Source organism: Apium graveolens, chromosome 2 (genome assembly GCF_009905375.1).
Source record: "Apium graveolens cultivar Ventura chromosome 2, ASM990537v1, whole genome shotgun sequence".
Lineage (NCBI taxonomy): Eukaryota > Viridiplantae > Streptophyta > Magnoliopsida > Apiales > Apiaceae > Apium > Apium graveolens.
The window spans coordinates 187630050-187650380 of record NC_133648.1 but is presented as its reverse complement, the minus strand read 5'-3'; the positions used below and the strand labels follow the sequence as shown (position 1 = coordinate 187650380).

Below are 20331 nucleotides of genomic sequence, written 5' to 3'. Positions count from 1 at the left end.
AAAATGATAACATTTGTATAAGTAGTGAAATATACTTGTGATTTATTTTTTTTTAACTTGAGCAGCTCAGAAGGTGTTAGGTCGCAATAGATAAAATGACTTAGAAATTTTCTAAGTATACCTCATCTGTGTCGCCACAGAGAGATTGACTTAGAAATTTTCTAAGTATAACTCTTCTGTGTCGCCACAGAGAAGTTACTCAGTAAATTCTCTAACTAATCTCCAGTGTCGCCACAGAGGATTAACTTAGAATTTTTTATAAGTGTAGTTCGTCTGTGTCGCCACAGAAGAATCATTAGCACCAACTCATATTTGTGTCACCACAGAGACACTACAGTACTCTGTGGTCGCCACAAGTAGCTGTCTCCACAGAAACACTTGTGTTTCTAATTTGCTAGTGTGTTGCAAGCATATATATACATACATCTCAGTTTTGTCATTCATATACACATAACAGCAAAATCGCTGGAGAAAGAAATTATTTTTGTGTTGATCAAATCATTAACAGACCTCTGCCGAATTTTTTATTTTTTACAGATTCGGAGAGCCCATTATACAAGGATCATTTTAAGACCAGTTTCAACAAATTCCACTGATTATTTGTTGAAATCAATTTGCACTTAACTTTGTGTGTTTAAGGCTTTGTTTGGCAGTTTTAATTGATTTGGTTTTTAACCTAATATCTTCCTTAGGGCTGTGTTTGGTTAATTAATTGAGTATGTGTTAGAAGTTTATTACGATTTATTTATTTCTTTTAATAATTCGAAGGGCACAGTTGAATTTGTTTTAAATCTAAATTTTTATTCTCATTTTATTTAAATGGCGAATAATATTCAGATTCCAAAAACAAATTTTGTTTCTATTATTGAACGTGATCCAGTGAAAATGGTACACTTTGAGACTTGGATCCATTTTTTAAACGAACACTCAATTGTGCGTTTCGCATTAACTACTAATGTGAAATTGAATGTTGAGCTTCTCAGGCATGTACATACAACATCTACAGATTCTTCTGAAGATGCAAAGTTAGCTTTTTCCTTAAACATTGGTGATGATACAATCAGAATTACAGAGGACGACTTCAATGAACATCTTCAGTTACCTCGTGATAATTTTGATGACACTCCAGAAGATTGGGAATTACTCAGTTTCTTCAGAGCAATAAGGAGCACAATGACAGTAAATGATGACTTACCAAGTCATTTTAACAAAAGTCATCTTCCGAAGGAATGGAATCTATTCTTCAATATACTATCTCACCGCTTTGCTCCCAAGACGGCTGGATTCCACGGACTAACTATCTTCAATCAAGTTGTTGAGGTTGTTGTTGCAAATAATCTTTGCATCGACTTTGGGCGGTTATTCATGAAGCACATTTTGGAGAACCAATCACAACGTTAGAACTTTATCTTATATGCAAGGTTCCTTCAGATTGTGCTCAATGGAAAACTGTCAGAGGCCCAAAAGACATCAACTCACAGTGACATATTGGAAGATCCTCCAGTCTTGTCTCAACTATTAGTGACTAAGTTACACAAGAAAGGGAACTATCCAAACTCCGAGGTTGTTTTCCTAACAGACCACGTGATAGATGCCTTTGCCACTATCAATGCTCAATATGAAGAAGAAGAAGAAGTGGAAGATGCACCCGAAGCTGAAGATGAACCTCAAGCTGAAAATGACCCACTGGAAAACATTGATCATGAACCTGAAGAGAATGTGAATGCAGAAGCAGATCAACCTGATCCTAAGCATGGTAATCAAGCAGAGGCTGAAGTTGGACAAGAAGCTGAACCTGAAGATTCTCCACAACCTCAACCTGAAGCTGCTAGTCCACCACATCAAGTTGCCGAGTCTACTCATTCTAATACATCTGTCTACAGACCAATCTTCTCAGGTATGGGTACTTCTGCTATGAGTCATACTTTTGAAGCATGCTCTGATTTCATTAGCATAGATCAATTACACCTTGATTCTCAGCACACACAGATACTTGTTGAACAAGTAGATAGGCTAGGGAGTGAATTTGGCATGCCACAAATTCATAACCACCCTCTAGAGCCCAACCAAACACCGTCAACACTTCTAGCTCAAACCCTGGAGTATAAGGACCCCATGTAAATAGAAGGAGAAATTGCACTAGATGCAGCAAATAAGGAAGGTACTTTAAGAGAACCCGCAGCTCTATATCCTATGAAGCAAAGTAGTGAACATCCTGAGACAACTATAAACCTCCAAGTATCTTCTCAAAAGGATTCTCTGGCTAAAAAGGCAACTACACAGTTACTAGATCTATCTTCTCAACAAGGTAGATCCATTGAAATTCGCCCATCAGCCATGACATCATGTAATGAGTCAAACACCTTATCCAATATCCAAGCTCTTGAAGCTTTAAATGAGTCGATTAGGAGAGTACTATTTGGTGAGGAAGTATTGACGGAAACAGGGAATTCAACCATTTTACGGTTAGAATATCCTGTTCAAGGTCCTTCAATGGATCAACTGCCTTCACAGGTGTTAGGAGAGAGTGTTATAATCGCTGCCAAATCTAGCACAACACTTACCTCCCCAGGACTAATAAACCTGGATGCATATACGGATAGTGGATCTGACATAGGCGCGGATCGGCAACCCATTGGCGATGAACCAGATTTAACTGGTGAGCCTGAGGGGAATGTATCTTCACAGATACAAGGGGAAGTTGAGAATCAGATGCCAAATATGAAGGCCCCAGTGCTCCCCTCAGCGATTCTAACTCTGGATGAGTCATCTCCTGATGACAGGCAACTTATATCAGACAAGGATAGAGATTTGCGAACTCCCATTGCACCACTACTGACCTCCTTAAGGATGGCTCAAATGTCTTCTGCGGTACACTTGGAACTCGGAGCTTTGAGCAGAGTGAACTTGTGAGAACGAGTGACACACATGACCCTAAACCGAGTGATAGAGTGATGAGCGATACACTGCAAGAAGCCTGTGAGACACCTACCATCCAAACTACACCTATAGATCAATCAAACTATGTCACTAAAGATTATCTTAAAGAGCAGCTAGCTTTCAAAGACAATTATCTCAAGGAACAGCTGGCTCTTAAAGACCAACACTTTCAGACAGAACTATCTCTCAGATATCATCAGATCGCCAATCTTTCCGATCAACTTGAACATCAGCAAGCAGCATTCGCTAGTTTACGGGAATTCATTGAGTGATCTCTCTCTCTCATACAGGAAAAGGGAAAGCAATTTCCAAAACTGAGCCAAAGATCTCAGTTAGCAAGCAAGCGCCGCTCCCGGTCTCATCTGAAGCAGCTCTTGCCAGTACTGGGCCAATGACCTCAGTTAGGAAGCAACTGCCTATTCCTCTTGAGATCCATGTTTTAACCTTACATGCTCAATCAACACCAGCTCTGAAGGATAACCCGACTGAGGGGGAGAAAAAGGTAGTAGAACAAGAAAAAGTAGATGTTGTTGTTAACCTACTTCAAGATGCCTTTCAGGCTGCTGGTACTTATGATGAATTTGGAGATGGGATGGGGGAAGAACTAGAAGAGAGAATTGATGAAAGGGTGCTCCTCAAGGAAAGATTTTCTAAGGTAAGTGCAACATCTCAGGGGGAGCAATCAGGACATCTGAGCCAAATCCTTACAACTCAGAGAAATCTAATGTCTCAGATATATGCTCCAAAACCCCTATTCTCTGAAGATGAACTAGAAGAAGGTGAAATAGATGAAAGTGATGTTCCGATGGGGTGTGAGCCAAGATTCGAGAAAGTGGCTACAGAAGAAAGAAAGATTATCTCTGAGGATGAAGAGTTTGAAGATGAAGATGCTTTCTCAGATGACTGTCTGTTCTATGGACTTCCAGAGAAAATAAGCGCTCTTATGTAGAGATTCAAGAAGAAATGGAAAGATCAAAAGCAAGAATTTAAAGAGCTATTCAAAGAAGGAGGAACAGAGAAGAGAGAGAAGCATATCTTTGAGCTAACAGGAAAGGAAGCAAATGGGAAGATATAAGGAAGAAAATGGACAAACCAGAAACATATCACTATTCAGACCCTGGTAACTCTAATCTGCTGAGAACTGTGGAACATTACAGAAAAGAACATGATAACATCCATGAGTTCTATGATCAATTCAACAAAATAATTACTGGAACTACTGTGAACATTCTGAAGAATGGATGGAGAATCACTATCAATCAAAAGATGGTCTACAGATGAAGGTGTCTACCAGTGTACTGAAAAAGTTGAACATTGTTGAGCTATTTGTCCTAGCATCAAAAATCTCATGGCTGAAATCGAATGAGAACGGATACTTCAGAGACAAACTTTGGAGAATGATGATGGATGTATCTCCTCAAGAATTTATGTATCCATTTATGATCAAAGTATTTGCAGGTGGTAGGATGCAAAACAGCACCATGTCTGACCAACACATAAGAACCATTCGTTACCTACAACTTACTTTCCTGGAAAGTCAACTAAGGAGCAAAAGAGTTAAACTGGTAGCTCCAGGTGTTAAGAGATCTAAAGCAGACCTCAAAGCTGCTGAAGTTCTATATGCTCATAGGCTCAATGATAAGATGATCAGAGACACAGAGAAGGATATGAAGAAGGTTACAAGAGCGTATCATGAGATGGTGTTCATCAATGGGGAAGCAAAGATTAATCTTCTGAAAGACAATGAACCCATAATCAGCACTGACAGTGAAGGGGAGTTAGTCTTTAGAATTAACAAAAGCAAGATCAGAATCAAAGACTTCAAGATAAGTAAATCAGACTCAATACAGCAAGCCTTGATGGATGTCAAACTATCCACATGCAAAGAAGACAAGGTTATTTGGATTCCTATCATAAAGGTATTTGATAAACTGATGTAGGACGAATCAATCAATGACACCAAGAGAGTACGAGGACATCCTAAAAGGATAACAGTCTTCGTAATGTCCAGAAAATCATCTCTATTGTTTGATCTTGTTCCTAAATACACCAAAGTCAAATACCTTGAGATAATGCTTCATGAACTGAATAATCCACCTCCAGTCAATACACTTGAGATAGAAGCTCGTGATTGTGTGCAAGCTAGATTGAATGAGCTGAAAGAGTCTCCCCCAAAACCTTCAGTTCCCAAGAAGAAAGCCTCTAAGAGAAAATCTGATCAACCTCAAGAAGAAGAAGGAAGCAGGAAGCAGGAAGCAGAAGAAGACAAAGACAAAGAAGACATAGAGTATATGTTCAGGCTAGAGGAACACTTCTTTATAATTTGTATATTAAGAAATCTGGAAATGAATATATAATCCAGAATGTATTTAATATCTTTATCTGTTTTATAGTTCATACTTTTTCTTATTATCAGTTGAGTTATCCTTAGGGATTTGCTTGTCGAACTCTAACAATCAAATAGGGGGAGATTATAAAGCATAATGTAATGTAACATGTAATCGAGGATTTATAACTCAACATGAAAACGGAAATAGATAAACAATATTAAACTGTGAAGCACAGGATCCCTTCAGATGAAGACAGGATAAACACAAAGAACCAAATGATGTGATTGATTCATTAAGTCCTTTAACAGATTATGGGAAGAAGTTCATTGTTATGTTCAAGTAGCCATGAAGAATAAGACATCAAAGGGCTTTAGACATCAGTTACATGTATTGATCTCAAGTGTTAACAGATCAAGGGTTCAGTGAAAGAAGCAATGGATAAACATCAGTCTGTATCAACTCAGGAACATAAGACAAATTGAATTAGGATCCTCACAATGCTAGCTATTTGTGAACCAGACCAGTGCACCAAACATCAGCATTCAAGAAAGTATTTTGATTCAATCAACAGAAGAAAAATGATTGATACATTGAGGAATGGTTTGACACAGAACCAAAATATTCTAAGTTATGACAGCTCACTCTACATGTCGCCATAGAATCTATAACCACAGAGAAATTGCTAAGGTAACTGTGTCGCCACAGAGGTGCCGCCACAGAAGCTGTAACCACAGAGAAATTGCTAACGCAACTCTGTCGCCACAGAGGTGTTACCACAGAGGTGTCGCCACAGAAGCTGTAACCACATAGAAATTGCTAAGGCAACTCTGTCGCCACAGAGGTGTCGCCACAGAAGCTGTAACCATAGAAGAAGCACAGGGGAAAGCTTGTCGCCACAGAGCTGTCGCCATATATGAGTTTATTCACAGAATTGAATGCAGCAAAATTAATGAATTGTGTGGATAATAATTGGCCACCTGTCCATTGAATTTTGAAAGACTATAAAGCAACAATTGAATGTAATTCATTCAGTTAGTTATCTTCTTCAGCAAACACAGAAAGTTTACCAGAGCTTCATTAAAGCTTCACATTTATTATCCTTGTAAACATATTGTTATGCTGCTGAATTTATTGTAGCTAATCAATACTTTGATTAGATTGTAGCAACCTCAAGGTTTATATTAATAAAACAATATATTCCTCAAATTATTTTATGTTGTTTTTGATTCTGTACTTTTAACGAAGAACTTGAAACGAATCAAAAAAGATTGTAGGTATTGTATTCAACCCCCTTCTACGATACTTTGGGACTAACAATATATACCAAGTGTAGCAAGTAAAACAACTAACAAGACTAAGCAAATACATTCTCAGAGAAACATTTGTAAGCTATATCCTGTAGCATTTCTCTGTAAGTTTAGTTGTTCATATTTATAAGCAGCTGTGAGCTATTCAAGCTTCACAGGGTTCTCACTTGATATATATATATATATATATATCTGGTGGATACATTCATATCCACTAGAAAGTTTTAAAAACCTGAGTTTTTATTACTTTGTGTTTGATTTACTTAACTCTTATTCCGCACTTTGCAAATCAAACAGTTAGATATAAATTGAGTTAGAATCATTGTTCATAAATCTTAAAAAGAAGCCAGAATTACATTCAACCCCCCTTCTGTAATTCTTGTTGTATTGTTAGGGAATAACAAAAGGGCTGATTCCCTTAATATCTATTATAGTCTATCCAATTACAGATTTGAACTCTCTCAGAATGCTTAAGAGTTTTTCCTATCACTACCTGAAAGGTCAGATGCAATAATAACAGGCAAAGTAGATGCATCACCTAGAAAAGCATACCTTAAGTGTTCAGGAAATGGTTTAAGCTCAAGTGTAAGAGCTTCCTCAATCAGAAGGCTTGAGGCGCTTTGGAGATTTGCTTAGCTCCTCCATTTCAAGAGATTCAAAGGGCATATCCAACCTTCGCTTCCAGGGAGAAGCATTCAAATACTACAACTGCTCATCACCTTCGTCATCTTCACTATCTGAATTCCCCAACAAGGTCTTCTCTAAGGCATCAGACCTTAGCATTTGATCAAGTTCTGAAGTAACCACAGAATTGAACAACTCCACTTTTAAGCACTCCTCGTTCTCAGTCGGGAATTTGATGGCATTAAAAACATTGAACGTTACATCTCGATCCAACACTCGCATAGTAAGCTCACCCTTTTGCACATCAATCAAGGTTTGACCAATAGCTAAGAATGGGCTTCCCAAGATTATAGGAATCTTCTTATCCTCCTCGAAATCAAGAATTACAAAATCAGCAGGAAGGATGAGTGTATCCACCTTGCCCAAGACATCCTCCACAATGCCTCGTAGATATGTAATAGATCGATCGGCCAACTGCATGGTCATATAAGTAGGCTTTGGATCCAATTTCTTGAAGTTTGACAAGGGCATCAAATTGATGCTAGCTCCCAAGTCACATAAGCATTTGTCAAATAACACTTTTCCAATGGTACAAGGAATAGTGAAGCTTCTCGGATCTTTAAGCTTCGGAGGCAACTTCTGTTGCAATACAGCGCTGCATTCCTCCGTAAGAGCAACTGTCACTAAGTCATCAAGCTTTACTTTCCGAGAGAGAATACCTTTCACAAACTTCACATAACTAGGCATCTGTTTAGGAGCTTCAGCGAAAGGTATGTTGATATGAAGTTTCTTGAACACCTCCAGAAAATTCTCAAACTGCTTATCCAGCTTTTTCTTCTGCAGCCTCTTAGGAAAAGGAGGTGGAGGATAGATCTGTTTCTCCCCTGTATTACCCTCAAGAGGAGTGTGTTCAACAGTAGTCTTCCTTGCTTCGACTTCCACTTCCTTCTGCATTTCTTCTTCAGCCATAGCTTCTTCTTCCAAAACTTGAGAGTGTTCGGGATTTGCAACCTTCCCAGACCTCAATGTAATTGCCTTTACCTGCTCCTTAGCTTCCTTCTTTCCTGGCACTTCAGTGTCACTAGGGAGTGTACCAGGTTGACGATTTAGCAAGGCATTGTCAATTTTTCTAATTTGATTCGCCAAGGTCTTGATAGAAACTGCTTGACTCTTTCACATGAGCCTCAACTCCTCCAATTCAGATTTTTCATTAGACTGTTGCAGCTGGAGTTGTTTTCTTGATACATATTGCGGTTTCTGAAAACCAGGGGGGTTGTATTGCTTTGCTGCATACTGATGATAAGGCTACTGAACCGCATTTTGAGTATTGCTCCAGCTGAAGTTAGGATGATTACAGTTGTTGGGATGATAGGTGGCTGGAACAGGCTACTGCGACCTCTGAAAGTTGCTCACAAACTGAGCTGATTCACTAGAAATAGCATACTGCTCCATCTTATGGGCACCAGCACAAAGCTCACAGACACTAGTGATCTGATTAACTCCATAATTAACCCAAGAATCCACCTTCATCATCAAAGCCTTAAGCTGAGTAACTATAGCAGTAACTACATCCACTTCCAGAATTCATGCTACCTTGCCCTGAGTTAGTCTCTGAGTAGGATTCTGGTATTTATTAGCAGCCATCAGTTCAATCAATTCATAAACTTCATCATAGCTTTTAGCCCATAAGGCTCCTCCTGATGCTGCATCGAGCATGGGTCTAGAAGTAGCACCCAATCCATTATAGAAGCAGTTAATGATCATCCAGTTAGGCATCCCATGGTGAGGACACTTTCTAAGCATCTCCTTGTAGCGATCCCAAGCCTCACATAAAGATTCTCCAGATTGCTGAGCAAATTGAGTTAGTGTGTTTCTGATTAAAGCAGTCTTCGCCAAAGGAAAGAATTTAGTTAGGAACTTTTGAATAAGATCCTCCCATTTGGTGATAGATCCTGGTGGTAGAGAATGTAACCAACACTTAGCTTTATCCTGTAGAGAGAATGGGAAAAGCCTCAATTTAATAACATCTTCAAAAACTCCATTAAACTTGAAAGTATCACAGATCTCGACGAAATCTCGGATGTGCATGTTGGGGTCTTCTGTCGGAGAACCCCCAAACTGAACTGAGTTTTGTATTATCTGAATCATGCTCGACTTGATCTCAAAGGTGTTAGCCGAGATGGCTGGTCAGACAATGCTAGACTGAATATCATTAATCTTCGGTTGAGAGTAATCCATCAAAGCCTTCATATTCGCTTCTGGTTCTCCTATTGTAATAAGAGCCTCTTCTTCAACTTTCTCCTCGACAAGAACTTCCTCGAAAACTTCCTTAGCTACTATAACTTCTTCCTCAACTTGATCCAGTGTTCTCTTAAGAGACCGAGAACGCGTATGCATAACACTCACTAGAGTACCTGAAATACGACAAGAAAATAAGTAAGTAACAATGTACGAGTCAATGAACTTTAACGACCACTGATGACATACATAAACTAAAAATTAACACCGAGTCCCCAGCAGCGGCGCCAAAAACTTGTTAGGATAAAAACACGCACTAATATTCACGCAAGTATACGCGATCACAAGTAATATAGAATTATTTCTAGTTCGTTCCCACATAGACTGGTTTAGGTTAATTTTAATCAATGTACTTATGCAACAATGGTATAGTTATTATTCAATGCTAAGACAATTAACAAATTGAGATTGTTTATAACTACGATTAACCAAGAGATTATACTAAAGAACATTAACTAAGAGATTTAAAAGGAATTGTTTTATTATATGACACAAACATAGGATTCAAACTTCATTACTACTTCATTCAATAGCCTTTTTGTTCTTAACCTTAGCATGCAATGGTGATGACACTAATCAGATAACATGAAACTAGTAAACGCCAACTTTCGTTGTACGAATACCCTACTACCAGACATCCACAAAATAGATAGAAGCTGAATAGACACCAATTATATTGAGACCCCATATGTCTATAGAATTTGACAACATAATGGTTTAATGCACAAGTTATCTATTATGATTACATAGGGCAAGTAAGATGGTTAAAATTACCTACGAATCATGCATATCAAATATATGAACCTATGCTAGCATGGCAAGTTCTAAACTCCTAAATTTACTTTCGCTTCATTAGAGATTAACACGCTATCTTATAAGTTCGCGATGCTCATAAGACGAATAAGCACATCCATTACTAGGTTATTATACAATCACCACTCACTAAGGCATTAGAACATATTAACTAAAGAATTCTATAAGCAAATCCTCCAGAACCCTACGATAACGATTAGCCCATAATCGGACTCATCATCAACGTGGGTTCCAATGAAAGCATGGTATAATAAATGTAGTCTTCATACTAAATAAATAATAAAATCAAGTACGTTACACAAGAGTATAGGTTCACAAATAAGAAAACTAGCATCCAAGATTACAACTTAAAACAAAGAATCACAAGAATAAACTAGATCATCTTCTACTTGGTTGAATTGTGCTCTACGGTCTTCTTACGCCTTATCCTTAAGCTCTGGTACGTCTTGTTAACAATCATAAGTTATTAATATATATGCTATGAATCAACCAGGGCTTCAAACTCTCAGAATCCAAGTATAAACAGAATTCTGCCATCCCGAGCGCGGTCGCGCTGTCTTTCTGCAAACCTGGCGCGATCGTGCGCTAGCACAGCATGGCCACATTGACTCTCTGGAAAAAATTCTAAATTTTATTTTGGGGGAGTCACAGGGTACACACATAGTGCCAACTGAAGTCAAAGACTCAGTTACTGCACCATCTCAAATTCAAATTGATGTATCTCCAACAAATGTGGAGTCAGAGCCAAAATCTCTCATTATCGAAACACCTCATACACAAAACTCTCCAACTATCTCTCTGGATGTGGACATGATAAACACATCAGTTCCTGATTCTTCATCTCTTACATTCATGGAGGAGCCAAAATCTAGTGTAACTAAGCATCATCTTTTTGATGATTTGTTGGCTCAGCTGCCCATTCTTTCTCAAACTATTGAAGTATCTGTGCACCTAAATTTAAAATCAATATCCACAGATTCAACAATAATTTCAACTTCTATCTCTATTATTTCTACATCTTCGATGGATATTTCTCATCCACTGATCAGTGATTGTCCTTCGACGGATAAGCTTAACATCAGCCATTCGTTGATACTCATAGCTACTACTTCAACATATATCATTCATCCGTTGATAGTCTTTGCACCTCCTAATATATCTAAAATCGTTACTAGTGTAGATGATTTAGTAGTTGTTCAATCACTCTTAGGCTTGAGGGAAGGGAGTGGTATGAGTGAGAGGTTGGGTTGCTCCCAGGAAAAAAGAGAGGAAAAGAGTGAACATATGCATGCTATTTCTTCCAGCATGGAAAAAGTGAGTGAGAGGAGTCCCACCTTAGATGGTGAAGGTGAGGGTGTGAGTGTGGTGAGCCAAAGGAATCCCTTGATGCAAAAAGAGAGAGAACATGAGAGAAAGGTAGGTAGGGTGGAAGCCATTGCAAGTGAGTCGATAAGTGTCAATGAGGCAGAAAGGAAAATACTATATCAACAAGAATACAAAGCTGTAATAGATTATATTTCCCAAGATGCTGAGACATTTACTCATTATGTTACAGCCTATCATACTTTGGATGTCCAGAGCAATGAGAAAGCAGAGATGATTCTCAATTTGGTACATACTACAGCTTCAATGCTAAGAGCAAAAAATGCAATCAAATCTCTTCCACCTACAGCTAGTGATGATTTTAAGTATGATTCTGGTGACTCTTTTGGTGATGAGTCTAATGGGGAAGATACTGATGAAGCTGGCATAGACTTATGGGGAGCTGTATGTCCTAGTACCGTTACTAGTACTCCAGCCTGGACGCTAACCAAGATATGCAACTATCACCATTTTAACTCCACAATGTTCAAGCTTATTTCTCAGACTCAATTAGCAATAGAAGCCACTGCCAATGGTAGTACCAGAAGTCTTCTAGAAGCCTACCTTGAATCTCTACAGCTGCACAAAATTCAGACTCATAAAAAGAATCAAGATGTGGAAGAGCTCAAACAAGCCATTGATGTAGTCAAGAAAGACATCAATGACAGAATAGAGGTTAAACTTCTTGAGTCAACTATAACGGATATTCATCAGAAATACAGAAAGGACAATGATCTCAATAGCAAGGTTGAGGCCTTGGATTCCAGAATGACAGCTATTGAGAACTCAGTGGCCAAGATACTTTCAAACCAAGAAGATCAAACTCAATTACTTCAACAGTTGGTGGCTTCTCAAACTTCCAACCTTACTTCTCTTGATGATAACAAAAAGGGGGAGAAGGATGCAATTGTCCAACTCAATAAAGGGGAGAAGGATAGTAAAGGGGGGAAATGTAAATATTCAAGTCAACAAAGTGGTAGTACCAGTTATCACTATCTCTAAGCCACCGACTGTAGACAGTATTGATCTGATCAATCTAGCAGCAGCTGAGCTCAGGATAAAAGAGCAAGTGAAGAAGATTGATGACAGAATTGAGGAGGTTTTTGGCTCAACTGCTACTCAAGCTCAATCAGTGAAACATTTTACTCAGTTGAGACCAATCACCATAAAAGACATGCATCTTGGAGAAGGAGAAAAGGGTGAGCCCTATATGAAGAATGAGTTCAACAACTTTGTGGTGCTAAAACCCAAACAGGCAGATGCCATTATGTCAGCAAAGCATCCAATGTTAGTTGATTATTCTCCTTCTAGGGAAGATGAAGAAAAACTGATGGGTGCTTCAATTAAAAGCCTCAAGACCGCCAAAGATTCTAATTTGACATAAAGAATAACAAAAATCTATAGACATGGCAAGATGATTTGTGTGATGTCTGGACACCCTCAGTTTGATGAAGCAAAAGATGAAGAAAATGCAAGAATGGAAGCTCAGAAAAGAAGATTTAAGTAGACCACTAAAGGAGGAAAAAGGTGTTGAGTGGCATTTATGACACTTTATAATGCTCTATAAAGGCTTGGGTTAATGTTTTGTACTCAAGTTATTTGTGTTTTTGATGTGTTTTATAGTGTTTTTGCATTTCAGGCATATATTGAGGATCCAGGTGATTTGGCATTGTTTTAATGCTAAAATGGTGTTAAGAATGTGTCATTAAGGTTGTTCATGAAAAGGTTGTCTCAAGCAAAATAAAGAAGGAAGAAAAGCAGTTTATCCAGTAGGTCAGCGCGCCCGCGCTGTGTAAGCGCGCGCCCGTGCCGGAGTACAGAAGGACATCGCGCCCGCGCTGATAAAGCGCGTGGCCGCGCTATGTCGGGCTAAGAAAATCATGATTCTATTATAATTCTATTTCCTGGACTCCTGGATTTCTTGGGGGATGTTATATAAACAACTCTAAGTCATTTTTTAAGAGATATCAAGACATAGAGCAAGGAGAAGACAGCAAGAGACCTATAACACAATTCAATAAAGGCGAAGACGATCTAGTTTATTCTTGTGAATCTTTGTTTTGAGTTGTAATCTTGGATGCTCATTTCTTGTTTTGTTGAACCTATACTCTTATTTTATACTTTGTTTTAATTATTCGTTATAAAGACTATGTTTGTTTTACCATGCTTTTATCGGAACCCACGTTGATGATGAGTCTGATTATGGGCTAATCGTTACTATGGGGTTCTAGTGGATTTATTTATGGATTTCTTTAGTCAATTCATTTGATACCTTAGTGTGTGGTGATTGTATGATAACCTAGTATTGGTTGTGCTTATTCGTCTTGTGAGCGTCGCGAACTTATAAGATAGTGTGTTAATTCTTAATGAAGCGAAAGTGAATTTAAGGATTTAGAACTTGCCATGCAAGCATAGGTTCATGTATTGTTATACATGATTCATAGATAATTTTAACCATCTTACTTGCCCTGTGTTATCAAGATAGATAACTTGTGCTTAAACCGTTATGTTGTCAATATCTATAGACATATAGGGTCTCAATATAATTGGTGTCTAATCAGCTTCTATCTCTTTTGTGGATGTTTGGTAGTATGGTACTCGTGCAACGAAAGTTGGTGTTTATCAGTTTCGTGTTATCTGATTATACCATAACCATTGCATGCTAAGGTTAAGAATGAAAAGACTATTGAATGAAGTATTTAATGAAGTTAAAATCCCATGTTTTTTATATATATTAATTCAATCAATCTTATTCTCGTAGTTATAATTATTAGTTAATTCTTAGTTATAATCAACCTTAAATTGTGATTCATCTTAGCATTGAATAATAACCATACATCGTTGCTTAGGTACATGACTTAATTAGTTAACTAATACAGTCTCTGTGGGAACGAACTAGAAAAGATTTTATACTACTTGGGAACTCGTATACTTGCGTGTATTATTAGCGCGTATTTAGCGACTAACAAGTTTTTGGCGCCGCTGCCGGGGACTGCAGTGTTAATTAATAGTTTATGTGCTTTCCATCAGTGTTCGTTAAAGTTCATTGACTCATACATTTTTACTTATCTATTTCCTTGTTTTATTTCAGATGCTCTAGCGAGGGTGTATGCATACGCGTTCGAGTACTCGTAAGAGAACTCTGGATAAAGCTGAGGAAAAACTTGTGGTGGTTCGAAGGGAAGTTTTTGAGGAAGAAAAGAAGGTAGAAGAAGAAAAAGTCGAAGAACCAGTTGTAGTAGCAATGGGAGATCAAGCAGAAAATCCGAAGGCTTTGATGGACTATTCTCAGCCCAAGATTAATGACATTCAGTCGAGCATCGTCAGACTAGCCATCAGGGCTAACACTTTTGAGATCAAGGCAAGCACAATTCAGATGATACATAACTCAGATCAGTTTGGGGGTTCTCCTACTAAAGACCCCAACATGCACATCAGGGATTTCATCGAGATCTGTGACACCTTCAAGTTTAATGATGTGACTGAAGATGCTATCAAGCTGCGACTCTTCCCATTCTCTCTAAGGGACAAGGCTAAGAGCTGGTTACATTCTCTACCACCAGGGTCTATCACTAAATGGGAAGATCTGGCACAAAAGTTTCTCACTAAATTCTTCCCTATGGCGAAGACTGTTACAATCAGGAATGCTCTTACCCAGTTTGCTCAGCAAATAGGAGAATCTCTGTGTGAGGCTTAGGATCGATATAAGGAGATGCTAAAGAAGTGCCCACACCATGGCATGCCTGATTGGATGATTATTAATAGCTTCTATAATGAATTGGGTGCTACTTCTAGACCCATGTTGGATGCAGCATCAGGAGGAGCATTGTGGGCTAAGAGCTACGATGAAGCTTATGAACTTATTGAACTGATGGCTGCTAATAAGTACCGAAATCCTTCCCAGAGGTTGACTCAGGGAAAAGTTACAGAAATTCTGGAGTTGGATGCAGCAACTGCTATCGCTGCCTAACCTAAGGATTTGACAATGAAGGTGGACTCTTTGGCTAATTATGGAGTTAATCAAATCACCAGTGTCTGTGAACTTTGTGTTGGAGCCCATGAGACTGATCAGTGTGCTATTTCTAGTGAATCAGCTTAGTTTGTGAACAATTTTCAGCGTTCACAGCAACCAGTGCCAGCCACCTATCATCCTAACAACCGCAATCATCCTAATTTCAGCTGGAGCAACGCTCAGAATGCGGTTCAACATCCTTATCAGCAATATCCAGCTAAGCAGTACAACCCCCAGGTTTTCAACAACTGCAATATGCACCAAGACAACAACTTCAGCTACAACAAGCCAATGAAATATCTGAACTAGAGGAGTTGAAGCTTCTGTGCAAGAGCCAAGTTGTTTCTATCAAGACCTTGGAAAATCAAATTGGGCAAATTGCCAATGCTTTGCTTAATCGCCAGCCTGGTACATTACCTAGTGACACTGAGGTGCCAGGAAAGAGGGAAGCTAAAGAGTAGGTAAAGGCAATCACTTTGAGGTCTGGAAGGGTTGCGAATACCGAACAAACTCAAAAGTTGACTGAAGAAGCTGAGGCTGAGAAAGAAGTAGAGCAGCAGGAAGTAGAAGTGGAATCAAGGAAGACTACTATTGAGCACACTCTTCCTGAGGGTAATACAGGGGAGAAACAGATCTATCCTCCACCGCCTTTTTCGAAGCGGCTGTAGAAGAAAAAGCTGGACAAGCAATTTGAGAAATTTCTGGAGGTGTTCAAGAAACTTCATATTAATATACCTTTCGCCGAGGCTCTCGAGTAGATGCCTAGTTATGCAAATTTTATGAAAGGTATTCTCTCTCGAAAAGTGAAGCTAGATGATTTAGAGACTGTGGCTCTCACGGAGGAATGTAGTGTTGTACTACAACAGAAGTTACCTCCGAATCTTAAAGATCCTGGAAGCTTCACTATTCCGTGCACTATTGGAAAAGTATCTTTTCATAGATGCTTATTTGACTTGGGAGCTAGCATCAATCTGATGCCCTTATCAATCTTCAAGCAGTTGGACTTGCCTGATCCAAAACTAACTTATAAGACCTTACCGTTGGCCGACCGTTCTATTATGTGTCCGCGAGGTATTGTGGAGGATGTCTTGGTCAAGGTTGATAAACTCATCTTCCCTGTGGATTTCGTTATTCTGGATTTCGAGGAAGATAAGAAGATTCCCATAATCTTGGGAAGACCTTTCTTGGCAACTGGACAAACTTTGATAGATGTGTAGAAGGGTGAGCTCATGATGCGAGTACTGGATCAGGATGTGACTTTTAATATGTTCAATGCTATGAAATTTCCTACTGATAATGAGGAGTGTTTAAAAGTGGAGTTGGTCGATTATGTGGTTACTTCAGAACTTGATCGATTGTTAAGGTCTTATGCCTTAGAGAAAGCCTTATTGGCAAATTTAAATAGCGAAGATGACGAAGGTGAAAAACAATTGCAATACTTGAATGCTTCTCCATAGAAAAGGAAGATTGATATGCCTTTTGAATACCTTGGAATGGAGGAATTGAGCAAAGCTCCTAAACGCCTCAAGCCATCTATCGAGGAAGCGCCCACTCGTGAGCTTAAGCCTTTACCTGAGCATTTAAGGTATGTGTTTTTAGGTGATGCATCTACTCTGCCTGTTATTATTGCATCTAACCTCTCAGGTAGTGACGAGGAAAAACTTTTGAGGATTCTAAGAGAATTCAAATCGGCAATTGGATGGACTATAACAGATATCAAGGGAATCATCCCTTCTTATTGCATGCATAAAATTCTGCTAGAAGAAGGTAGCAAGCCTACGGTCGAGCAGCAAAGACGCCTCAATCAATTCATGAAGGAAGTAGCAAAGAAGGAAATTCTTAAGTGGATAGATGCGGGGATCATCTACCCTATTTTTGACAATTCATGGGTGAGCCCGGTACAATGTGTACCAAAGAAATGTGGTATTACTGTGGTATCCAATGAGAAGAATGAGCTTATTCCTACTAGGACAGTCACTGGGTGGAGAGTTTGCATGGATTATAGGAAGTTGAATAAAGCCACTAGGAAGGATCACTTCCCTTTGCCCTTCATTGACCAGATGCTTGATAGATTGGCTAGTCACGAGTACTACTATCTTCTTGATGGCTATTCAGGTTACAATCAGATTTATATCGCTCCAGAAGATCAGGAAAAGACTACCTTCACTTGTCTATTTGGTACTTTCGCCTTCAGACGAGTTTCGTTTGGTCTGTGTGGTGCACCAACCATATTTCAGAGATGTATGATGGCCATTTTTTCTGATATGATTGGCCAGAATGTGGAGGTGTTCATGGACAACTTCTCTGTATTTGGCGATTCTTTTGATGAATGCTTGCAAAATCATGGACACTTTCTTAAGAGGTATGTTGAGACCAATTTGGTTCTTAATTGGGAGAAATGTCACTTTATGGTGCGACAGGGCATTATTCTCGGGCACAAGGTTTCGAGTAAGGGTCTTGAGGTGGACAAAGCCAAGGTGGGGGTCATTGAGAATCTTCCCCCACCTATTTATGTTAAGGGCATTCGCAGTTTTCTTGGTCATGCGGGTTTCTACAGGCGTTTCATCAAAGTCTTTTCTAAGATTTCAAAGACGCTATACAGTCTGTTAGAAAAAGATGTTCCTTTCAAGTTTGATGACGAGTGCCTTGCAGCTTTTAAAATATTGAAGAAGAGTTTAATCACGGCACCTGTCATAACTGCACCTAATTGGAACCAACCTTTTGAGATGATGTGCGATGTAAGTGACTATGCAGTTGGAGCAGTTCTTGGGCAGAGGAAGAACAACATATTTCATATGGTCTACTACGCTAGTAAGACCCTTAATGGTGCCCAACTGAATTATACGACTACGGAGAAAGTGCTTTTGGTTATCATCTATGGTTTTTGAGAAATTTCGATCTTATCTACTTGGGACTAAGGTGACAGTTTTCCCTGATCATGCCGCAATTCGATATCAAGTCTCAAAGAAGGACTTGATGCCTAGATTGATTAGATGGGTTCTTTTGCTCCAAGAATTTGAACTTGAGATCAAGGACAGAAAAGGAACTAAAAATCAAGTCGCTGATCATCTCTCGCATTTAGAGAATTCTAATGCTACTTCATTAGATAAGACATTGATAAATGAGTTTTTTCCTGACGAGCAGTTGTTTGGAGTGCAAGAAGAAGAACCGTGGTTTGCAGAAATTGTGAACTACCTTGTGAGTAATGTCATGCCTCCCGACTTATCCTATGCTCAAAGAAAGAAGTTTCTACATGAAGTGAAGTGGTATATATGGGATGAGCCATTTATTTTTCGACAAGGAGCTGACCAAATCATCAGGAGATGTATTCCTTACAGCGAAACGGGGGGGGGGGGGGATCTTGCGAGATTGCCACTTAACGGCTTATGGAGGACAGTATGGTGGAGAAAAGACAGCAGCTCATGTTCTTCAGGCAGGTTTCTTTTGGCCGACCATATTTAAAGATGCTTACCAGTTTGTTTTCAAATGCGATCGATGTCAATATGTGGGCAATATGTCTAAGAAGGATGAGATGCCTCTTAGTGTGCTTCTCGAGATTGAGGTCTTTGATGTTTGGGGAATTGACTTCATGGGACCATTCGTCTCATCTTGTAACAATTAGTATATCTTATTGGCGGTTGATTACATGTCAAAATGGGTTGAAGTTAAGGCGTTACCAATGAACGATGCGAAGGTGGTGCTTAATTTTCTTCACAAGCAGATATTCACAAGGTTTGGAACTCCAAGAGTTATAATCAGTGATGAGGGATCGCATTTTTGCAATCGCAAGTTCACTGCTATGATGCAAAGGTATAATGTGAATCATCGCGTTGTCATGGCTTATCATCCTCAGAAAAATGGTCAAGCTGAGGCATCTAACAGAGAGATCAAGCACATTTTAGAGAAGGTGGTGTGTCCATCGAGGAAAGATTGGTCTTTGAAGCTTGATGAAGCTGTTTAGGCTAATAGAACAACATATAAAACTCCTTTGGGAATGTCATCGTTTCAGCTGGTTTATGGTAAGGGGTGTCATTTGCCTGTGGAGCTCGAGCATAAAGCATATGGGCTTTGAAGAAATTGAATCTGGACTTGGATGCAGCTGGAATGAAGAGGATGCTTCAATTGAATGAACTCGACGAGTTTCGACTTCAAGCTTATGAGAACAATAAAATGTATAAGGAAAAGGTCAAGAAGTGGCACGATAGGGGTCTAGTGCTCAAATCGTTCGTGCCGGGACAACAAGTTCTTTTATTCAACTCATGTCTCCATCTTTTCCCTAGAAAGTTGAAGTCAAGATGGTCAGGGCCCTTCACAATCAAAACTGTGTTTCCACATGGAGCAGTGGAAAATTTTGAGAATGATCCGGGCCAAGCATTCAAAGTAAATGGTTAGAGGTTGAAGCATTACTATGGTGACATGGCAAACCGCGAGGTGGTTAGTGCCATTTTATTGTCCGTTTCAGCTCAAGATTCTACGTCGAGCTAACGACGTAAAATAAGCGCTTCTTGGGAGGTAACCCAAGTATGTTGTACATTAGTAGGTAGAAGAAGCAAGAAGAAAGGAGAAAAACACAAAAAAATCAGAAAAAGAAAAAAAAATTCAGGGCCAACTACAGAAGCTAGGCGCGCCAGCGCTGATCAAGCGC

The 20331-nt window shown here is 39.1% G+C and overlaps 2 non-coding genes across 2 annotated transcripts; one reads left to right on the top strand and one right to left on the bottom strand.

The window, feature by feature from the left end:
• The first annotated feature begins 8975 nt into the window (after nt 1-8975).
• LOC141710349 (small nucleolar RNA R71) lies at nt 8976-9080 on the top strand. Its single transcript, XR_012570875.1, has one exon. It is a non-coding gene; the product is annotated as a small nucleolar RNA R71 (small nucleolar RNA).
• Nucleotides 9081-15308: 6228 nt separating this feature from the next.
• Nucleotides 15309-15415, bottom strand: LOC141710130 (small nucleolar RNA R71). The gene has a single exon (XR_012570665.1). It is a non-coding gene; the product is annotated as a small nucleolar RNA R71 (small nucleolar RNA).
• Between the last annotated feature and the right edge of the window lie 4916 nt (nt 15416-20331).